Source organism: Cebus imitator, unplaced genomic scaffold (genome assembly GCF_001604975.1).
Source record: "Cebus imitator isolate Cc_AM_T3 unplaced genomic scaffold, Cebus_imitator-1.0 Scaffold36, whole genome shotgun sequence".
In the NCBI taxonomy this organism is placed as follows: domain Eukaryota; kingdom Metazoa; phylum Chordata; class Mammalia; order Primates; family Cebidae; genus Cebus; species Cebus imitator.
Genome location: NW_016107351.1, coordinates 2,124,722 through 2,131,943, shown reverse-complemented (window position 1 = coordinate 2,131,943; position 7,222 = coordinate 2,124,722). Strand labels below are relative to the sequence as shown.

The 7,222-nt window shown below is 57.6% G+C and overlaps 1 protein-coding gene across 6 annotated transcripts in view; it reads right to left on the bottom strand.

Moving 5' to 3' along the window:
• The window catches only part of AATK (apoptosis associated tyrosine kinase), a 44,198-nt gene that overhangs the window by 31,081 nt on the left and 5,895 nt on the right, over positions 1 to 7,222 (bottom strand). The window lies entirely within an intron of this gene.

Below are 7,222 nucleotides of genomic sequence, written 5' to 3'. Positions count from 1 at the left end.
TCCCCCCATCCAATGGTTCCCCCATCCTAGTGCCCCCCATCCTACTTTTCAGCATCCCCAACAGCTCACTGCCCATTCCCCCAGACCTCCTTGGTGCTCAACCACCAGAGATGCCCCCTCGGGGAAGCTGCTCAGACCCTCCGAGAACAGGCACTATTTCCACAACGGGCTATCCTGGGGACTCTCCTATCACAGCGAGACATGGTCACACCATGAGCTCATTCCTCATCTGATGTTTCTGGGGCCCTGAGACACCCCTGGCACTGCCACATGGAAAGGTGGGCACGAGGGATGGTCAGCAGGCTGGAGGGAACGGGGGCCTCTCGGCCTGGGTGGCGGGCAGGTGGTCCTCGGAGGGGCATCTGAGGACTCTCGGCACCAGGGTCCCCTCCCCTGTCTGGTGATGCAAACAGCATCCCGTGCGGAAGGAACTGGCGCAATCCTGGCCTGCGTGCTGCTGAGTCAAGGGCAGATGGCCCTGGGGTGTCGGCTCAGCTGGGGGTCAGGCCAGCGTTCCTGGGGGGCCCAGAGTGGTCCCAGTGTTTGTCACGAATACCCCTGCCCCTCAGCTGCAGGCTGGAGTAAGGAGCAAGATTCTTGGGGTTCCTGGGGCAGCGGAAGGAAGGGGTACCCTGTGCGCTCTACAAACCACTGGGGTGGCGGACAGAGCTTTGTGGGCTGGGAACAGAATTTCTCTGCAAACGTTTGCACAAGATTGCAGACAAAGAACAGAGAGGAACAGAATTCCCAAGCAGACATGGAGGCCAGGCATCAGCCAAGCCCACCCCCACCTGGCTCACCCCTTACCCCTCCCCCCACATCCCGGAGGTGAGGTGGAAAGATTCATCCCCCAGAAATGAAAGGACAGACCCGGTGCTGCAATCAAGCACTAACCTTTCTATGAATTACGGCTCCCGAGGGCGGGCACACACCTGTGGCTCAGACGCATCCACGGGGCAGCAGGCCACCTGACACCAGGCCACCACGAGACCCAGTTCTTCGGACGCCCGGGCCTCCCCCATCTGGCAGGTCATTTGGGCCCATCTCCCCCCAGCCTCCCAGGACAAAGGCTGTGTCCAAAGACACCCCGACCTCGAGAACCGGAACCACCCCAGAAGAGGTCAAGGAAGGGCCTGCATCATGATCCCAAAAGACACAACCTCAACACCATTATCCAGACTCCCCAGATCACGATCGCCGTGATCTGCATCATGTTAGGCGGCTGCATCATGTTAGGCAGAGCGTCGACCCCGAGATTGTCTCTCTTTGGAAATTAAGTGTCCTGTAAGGAGATGCACATGGCAGCCAGGGTGACAAGGGAGGCCTTCATTTGGGTGTCAACTCAATCATAGAAGAAGTGAAAACACAGGCAAAAAATACAAATTTCCCTGACAAATTATTCGATCACATGCAACTTCCAACCCTTACAGGCAGTGCCATGCCTACCTTCAAAAAACAGCCTTTGGGTGGGGCACGGTGGCTCATACCTGTAATCCCAGCACTTTGGGAGGCTGAGGTGGGCAGATCACTGGAGGTCAGGTGTTCAAGACCAGCCTGGCCAACATGGTGAAACCCCATCTCTACCAAAAATAATTTTTAAAAAAATGAGCGGGGCATGGTGGCGTGCCTGTAATCCCAGCTACTGGAAGGCTGAGGCAGGAGAATCATTTGAACCTGGGAGGCGGAGGTTGCAGTGAGCTGAGATCCCACCACTGCACTTCAGCCTGGTTAACAAAGCATGACTCTCAGAAAAAAAAAAAAAAAAAATCCTTTGGCCAAGAGTGGTGGCTCACACCTGTAGTCCCAGAGCTTTGGGAGGTCGAGGCAGGAGGATCACTTGAGCCCAGGTGTTTGTGACCTGCCTGGACAACATAATGAGACCCCCGTCTCTACAAGAATTTAAGAATCGACTCGTACAGTATGTTCAGTGTGACTCGAACCTGTGGTACCAGCTTGTCGGGAGGCTGAGGTGGGAGGATCACTTGAGCCCAGGAGGTCAAGGCTGCAGTGGCCGCAATTGCAGCACTGCACTCCAGCCTGGGCCACAGAGCACGACCCTGCCTCAAAAAAACGACAAACCACAACGAAAGTCCTTGGTCAGAGAAGAACTCAGCCGGGTCAGCAACCTCAGAAACGGACACCTGCTGACAGCAACACTCCTTCCCCTAACGAAGCACGTTCGGCCGTGAGCTCGGCTGTCCTTGGGTGGGGATCTGACTGCCGGAGAAGATGCAGTCTAATATTTACTACTAAATCTACCAGAAAACCAGCGCACGCTTCACTTCGCTTAATGGATGGCGCCTTTGAAACCGGCCCCACTGATTTGTTTGTTCCTGAGACCAAGCCTCGCTCTGTCGCCCAGGCTGGAGTACAGTGGTGCAATCTCGGCCCACTGCAACCTCCGCCTCCCAGATTCAAGCGATTCTCCTGCCTCAGTCTCCTGAGTAGCTGGGATTACAGGCGTCCACCACCACGCCCAGCTAATTTTTGTATTTTTGTAGAGATGAGGTTTCACCATGTTGGTCAGGCTGGTCTCAAACTCCTGACCTCAGGTGATTCACCCCACTCAGCCTCACAAAGTGCTGGGATTATAGGTGTGAGCCACTGCGCCCAGCCCCCAGCCCCACTGATTTTTATTAGCTATATACGAATCATGCCCCTGTTGGATTAGAAACTTCTAGAGCTTTCCAGGCTTGTTTCTGTATTGACAGCTGGGAAAAGTACAGCACCTTATCAATATTTGAAGATTTGGTAGACTTTGTGGAAGAAAATGAATTTCAATCAAACCCCCACACCATAGTGATGGATTTGAAATTAGGTGTGATCAAAGCTTCTAAAAGTGAATTTGAAGATGTCACCAATAAAGTTGTCTTTTCTGCTCAACCCAACAAACTGAGTGGAAAATTCAGATGAGGCCAGAACTTCCATTTAAAGCTGCGTCATTTGCCTGCGTGGGCGTTCCTTCCCCGGAGCTCGCAGGGAATCAACAGCTGCATTTGCCCTAAGAAGCCGGGGAAGTTACCAACAGTTCGAAAAGACGGGTGTGTGGTAGGATGACAGGACGCTTTGTGGCGGCGTTGCTGCTCCGTCACACAGCACTATTCCCGCCGAATCTGTGGTCTGTGTATGCAGCCCATGCAAATGGACCTCCCGCACCCCAAACGACCCGAAGCGCGGCACAAAAGACAGGAGAATCTGATGGGAATGCTCACGCGGTCCGGCCGAATCACAGAACAATTTCAAAAACAGCAACACCGGCTCTTTGGCGCCTGAGCTCAGGAGTTCGAGACCAGCCTGGCCAACATGGTGAAACCCCGTCTCTATTGAAAATACAAAAATTAGCCCAGTGAGGTGGTGCGCACCTGTAGTCCCAGCTACTCAGAAGGCTGAGGCAGGAGAATCACTTGAACCCAGGAGGCGGAGGTTGCGGTGAGCCGAGATTGCACCACTGCACTCCAGCCTGGGCAAGAAGAGCAAAACTCCGTCTCAAAAAAAAAAAGAGCAGTGCCACATAGAAGAGGAATGTGAGCGTGTTCTCCAAGGAGAGTCACGTCCCACAAGCAAGCAAGCAGCTATCTGTTGAAATGCTCAACGTCAACACGTGGTCGGAAAGCCAGCCAGCTCTTAGGGACTATCTCTGTGCCAACTGCCAGTCACCTGCCCCTGTCATGAATCGAATTTTGTTTTCCTTTTAGTTTTTTTCCTTTTTTTTTTTTTGAGACAGAGTGTCACGGTCACCCAAGCTGAAGTGCAGTGACACAATCTCGGCTCACTACAACCTCAGCCTCCCGGGTTCAAGCAATTCTCCTGCCTCAACCTCCCAAGTAGCTGGGACTACAGGTGCCTGCCACCACACCTGGCTAATTTTTGCAGTTGAGTAGACCCAGGGTTTCACCATGTTGGTCAGGATGGTCTCAAACTCCTGAGCTCAGAGGAGCCACCCACCTCGGCCTCCCAAAGTGCTGGGGTTACAGGTGTGAGCCACCACGCCCGGCCTTTCCCAGGATTGTGAATGGTCAGCTTTGCTCCTTACAGCCCGCTGTGCTCCGCGTTTCATCTCTGCGTGATCTCCTGTGCCGGAGGCTACACTGTGTGGACCTCTAGAGGGTTCTCTTTCCTCTCATGCACTTTCTGCGTGTCCAACTCTGCGAACGTGCATGATCACGGTGCTGCGCTGTGCACAGAAACCTTGAACTTCCTCCGTAAATGAAGAGATGCCCCGTTTGTACATTTGCATTTGGGCAAGATAAAATTCTCAAGATACTGGCTCTGTGGGCGACGGCGCGAGTGGCAGTGACCAGCGAGGTTTTGACGGATCTTATCAAGAGACTGAGGTCATCATCACAGTATTTCAGACAACTGCAGTGATGTAGCCAGGTGCACACGGTCACCGACCAGAGTAGCATGGGTTTATGCATTTCCCTTTTTAATGCATTTTACCTATTATTTTCTTTTTATATGGGGTCTCACTCTGTCACCCAGGCCGGAGTGCAGTGACACCATCACAGCTCACTGCAGCCTCGAACTCCTGGGCTCAAGCCATCCTCTCACCTCAGCTTCCTGAGAAGCTGGGACTGCAGGTGTGCACCACCATGCCTGGTTAATGAGGAGGCAGGCCGGCCACGGTTATTTTTACGAGAGGCCACGTAAAGTGTAAGCTTCCAGCCCAGGACACAGTGAGGTCCACGGGCCCGGGCTGGGTCCCCCCAACACTTCGCTCACTGCACCCACTCCCGCACACGCATGCACACATGTTCGCCTGCCAGCCAGGGCTGCTTGTGCTCACACACGCACACGTACCCCTCCATGCACATGCCTACTGCACACGCTGGCAGCCTCGGGGTGGGCACCCAGCCCTCCCGCAGTGTGGGGACCTGCCCCTCTCTCTGCTGCAGGGCCCCTGCACGTCCCCGGGGGTTGCTACCCTGGCATCTCTAAGCCTGCCTCTCCTGTCCCTCAACAGCCAGCCCCACAATCAAACATGGGTGCCCAGCCCGGCCCAGGAACAGAAGCGAGTTCCCTCAGCTGGACACTCAAGAGGGACGTCCCCTCTGCTGACGCATGACACAGGCCAGCCCTGCCTCCAGCAGCACCAGATACCCAGGTCCACCCCAAGGCTGGTCCAAGGGTGGGCAGGCACCTGGAGTGCCCCCAGTTCCCCAGGACGCTGACCCCGACAGTGCAGGAGCCCCCAAGGGACAGGATCCGGATTCGGTCACGGCCCTGGCTCTTTGCTCCTCGACTCACACTGGCTGTCCCCTCACACCACAGCCTGCAGTCCCGCCCTTCCCAGGGGCCCACCCTCCTGTGCACTTTGGCCCTGACGCCGCCCGGCACCCAGCTGGCCCCCAAGGGACCTGCACGGACTGAGTCCCCCACTCAGTGCCAGCTGGGCAGTGGCGGAGGGCTGCCTGGCGCAGGCTTGCCAAGGAGGAAACGGGCAGGTCCACGGCCAGGGCGGCCACGCATCGCAGTTATTTTTAGACAGGACTTGCAAGGCCGCCTGTCACAGAGGGAAAAATAAAACAGAATCTGACGCACCCATTCGCGCTCCAGTGGCAGCTGAGCGTCTCACCATTCCCGCCAGACCCCACGGCAGAGGGCAGGGCAGAGCCCAGGCCTCCAGATCTAGGGTCTGAGCAGGACTGTCCTCCCCATCAGTCGTCCCTGGGCCCAGGAGGTGCTCTGAGGGATGCCTGCCCTGGGGCCGCAGGGAATCCAAGCAGTCTCCCAGGGAGAGAAGGTGCCTGAGCTGGCGGCTGCTGGTCAGTACCTGCACCCAGCTCCCTGGGAAAGAAAGTAGGGCATGTGCCGGCCCCTGACGCCCCTGCTCCCACCTCGGTCCATTTCCAGGTGGGAGCTGCTAGCATCAACCCTGCACGGGGTTGCAGGGAGTGAAGCAGCAGGCCACCTCTCACCATGCACAGACCCAAGGCCTCATGCCCTGGACCTGCCCCCCGCCCTGAGCCTGGCTCCCATAGGCCAGCTGGCCAGGGCTGCCCGACGCCAGACACAAACCACGGACGGAATGACTTCAATAGGCACTCACCCGAGGGGCTCGGGAGCGCGGGGCAGGCGCTGGAGACACTCGCTGCATGTTTCGTCAGGGAAAGGCAGGCAAGACCACCACGGGCAGCACCCACGTGGTCACAAGCCCTGGTGTTATAAAAACAGCAACCCGCCCTGGCGGGAGGGGAAGCTGTGGAGGCTTGTCCATGGGGATAGGGGCAAAATGGCACTACCGCCTAGAAGCTCCCTGGACAGTGCCCACCGCAGCCACAGACCAGCACCCCCATCCCTGGGGCCACTGGACACACAGCCAGACCGCAGGCCCAAAGAGGCCAAGGCCACAGGACCCTGCTTATGAGGCAGACGTCCAGGCCAAGTGCCCAGAGACCAGCAGCAGAGGGTGGCTTCCAAGGCCAGGGCAGGGGATGGGGAGTGATGCTCACGGCACGGGGCTCCTATCGGGGACACGGATGATCCAAGCTGGCCGAGTGATGGCTGCACAGCCTTGGACGTGCGGGAAAGCCCCGAGCTGCCCACTGGACATGGGCAGGGTCTTGGTATGTGAATTACCTCTCAGCAAATGGGCCCTCACACGAATGCCCATGACAGCAGCCCACGGAACAGCCCGAAACAGAGTCTCATTCACAGAGAGCGAGGGAGATGCCTGACGCGAAGCAGCTGGGAGGGCGCCCGCGGCCTGCGAGTGATGGCCCGGGGTGTTGTCCTGGGGGCTCTCGGGTCAATCCACTGGGGAGAAGCCCTGGAGCGCCCCCAGAGGCCAGAGTCCGCCTGTGTGTGCCTCGGCCACTAGGAAGCCGGACGCCTTTTTCCCAGGGGGGTTCGAGGAATTTCCACGTGGGCCTCAGCGAGAAGCCCAAACCCTAAACAGGCCCTGCCAGCTGCAGAATCCACAGGACAAAGTGCAAAGGGAACCCAGGCTCCCTCCATCAAAGTCACTAAGAGGGCCCCACTGAGCACCAGGCCCTGGTCGGAGGGACCCTCACACAGAGGACAGCGTCCCCAGCTTCTTCCCACAACGACCTCAAGACACAGCCTCAAACTGTGGCCTTGGCACAGAGGTGACTCGCAGAGCCCCGATCCCGGACCAGGCTCCCCTTCCCCCCACCCGGCTCCCCCACGCCAGCTGGCCAGGGCTGCCCAACGCCAGGTGCAGGGAGGAGTCTTCCTGGGGACCCTGGCAGGTGGGGGCAGC